The following is a 2,549-nucleotide window of genomic DNA, read 5'->3' as shown; positions in this document are numbered from 1 at the left end:
TGCCTTTATTACGCATGTTGTTTTGCGACTGTTTTATCATGACACTGCATTCTCATTCAGAAAATAGTTCTTCTGCAGAAAGAACATCATTCTAAAGGTAATCTGAAACAGTAAATCAAGCTCCAGAGAATTTTACTGATTTAATTACTTCATTTTAGAAACCTTGAGATTTTAATTTTCTACATTAGCATTTCTTAATTTCCTGTGGCTACCATAACAAATTACCATAAACTAGGTGCCTTATAATTGAAATGTATTCTCTTACTGTTCAGGCCAGAAATCCGCAATCAAGGTTATCAGCAGTGTTGGTTCCCTCTGGAGACTCTGAGGGAGAATTGTTCCAGGCCTCTCCCCTAGCTTCTGGTGGTTGCTGGCAATGTCACTCTATTCTATGCCTCTATTGTCTCGTGACAGTCTCTATGTCTGTGTCCAAATTTCCCTCTTTTCTATTATTTACCCTCAGCTTTGAGATACGTGACATGTAACACTAACTTTGAAGTACAATGTGATGATTCGGTACATGTATATATTGGGAAATGATTACAATAAGGTTAGTCAACATATCCATCACCTCATTACCTTTATGCGTGTGATGAGAACTTCTAAGATCTCTCTTAGCAACTTTCAAGTATACAATACAGCATTAACTATAGTCATGCTGTCTTCTGGGGATCATTAGATTCCCCAGAACTTATTCATCTTGTAAGTGGAAGTTTGTACCCTTTGAACCAATTCCCACCCCCCAACCTGTTTCTATAAATTGGTTGCTGTGTTTTAATTCCACATATACGAGATCACAGAGAATTTGTCTTTCTCTGACTTATTTTATTTAGCATAACGCCATCAAGTTCCATGCTGTTGGAAAAGGCAAGATTTTCTTTTTATGGTTGAATAATATTCCATTGTATATACATATACCACATTTTCTTTATCCATTCATCCATTGACAGACACTTAGGTTGTTTCCGTGTCTTGCCTATTGTAAGCAATGCTGTCATGAACATGGGGTACAGATACCTCTTTGAGATAGTGATTTCATTTCCTTCAGATAAATACCTAGAAGTCAGGTTTCCCTCTTCTTATTAGGACCTTAGGCATTGGGTTAAGGTCACCCAATTCAGTATGATCTCATCCTACCTAACTTGAGTACATCTGCAAAGACCCTATTTCCATATAAGGTCACATTTACAGGTACCAGGCAGGGGTTTGAACATGAACATGTTTTTGGGAGACACAGTTAAACCCAAAACAGCATTTTTACTGTAATTAATTTTAAAAAAATCAAGTTTGATTCTCATATATTTGTTTCCAAACTGCGCTGCAATACAAAAACCCTGCTGCAGAAACAGCATATTTAAGTTTGACCCAAATAACTGTACTATATATATTTAGATAGTAAAGTTTTGAAAAACCTCCCCCAAATCCTAAGGTGTATCACCAGATTCATCACATATGTAACCAAGAGAAATGGACTAAGTGATTTAAAAGATATCTACCAGCAACTGATTAAAAACTGCAAAGTAAAAAAACCTTGCATAACAAAATCCAAAAATGTGATTGATTAGCACAGCCTTCAGACGTAATTATCCCAATGCCTTTCTAAGCACACTACCAAGACTGAGTGTTATGTGAAGGCACCAAAATGAATTTCTGCCGTGCTTGCAGTCTGTATGCATGAATATACACTCAAACATGCCTAATATAATTCCAATGTTCTGTCAACTCAGAATTTATGTTTTATAACAAGTCAGTATCCACAAACCTGAGGAAACAGACCATTTTTCTAAGGGTTGAGGCGGCCAAAGTATATTAACTAGAGCCTGATAAGACTTTAATTCTAAAGAGACTGAGTCCAACTCATAAGTCACTCCAAACAGCATCAACACTAAACTATAAATAAGCATAATGAAGCACAAAATCCGAACTTTCCCATAACTACTTCAAGTTGCTTTTTGAATACTATTTTTGTGGGCTCACTTTGCTAGTGCTGAGATGTGCTGTGTGTCTCTTGGATGGTCTAGACTTTTACCTTCAGCCTCACTGCCTCCCAGGTGACTATACAGGAGGTTCCGGAAGCCCTTCTCTTCCAGAACTCTCACCACCCTCCATTTGGTTCAGTGGCAGTGTCCCTACCTGCGGACTTCAGTGTTTTCCAAGCCAAGGGTGGCTCGGCAGCTAGTCTGGGAACAAGGAAGCCAGGACCAGCAGGCCAGCAGAAGGACACACTGATCAGAAGATACCGCCAAGAGGCAGGAATTTTGCTCATAAATTCCCACCTTAACATGGCAACAGGCTGTGTGTAGACCTGGGACAATGGGCAGCAATTGCCCTCCATTGATAAGAGGAAGCAACCAGTACCAGCCCGGTGTTCCTTCTCCTTCTCCCTGAACTAAACACGCCAGCGTAGTGAGAATCACGGCTATTAAGTCAGATGGTCACAAACCAATGATTTTTCCAATGTAAGTGCAAGTGATGTACCTGAATGGACTTTATGAATTAGAAAACTTACAAAAAAAAGAGGACCATATTGTTATACAAACAACCCAAAA

This window comes from Rhinolophus sinicus, chromosome 13 (genome assembly GCF_057876585.1).
Source record: "Rhinolophus sinicus isolate RSI-liver-muscle chromosome 13, RSI-T2T, whole genome shotgun sequence".
In the NCBI taxonomy this organism is placed as follows: Eukaryota; Metazoa; Chordata; class Mammalia; order Chiroptera; family Rhinolophidae; genus Rhinolophus; species Rhinolophus sinicus.
Note: the sequence above shows the minus strand (reverse complement) of the source record.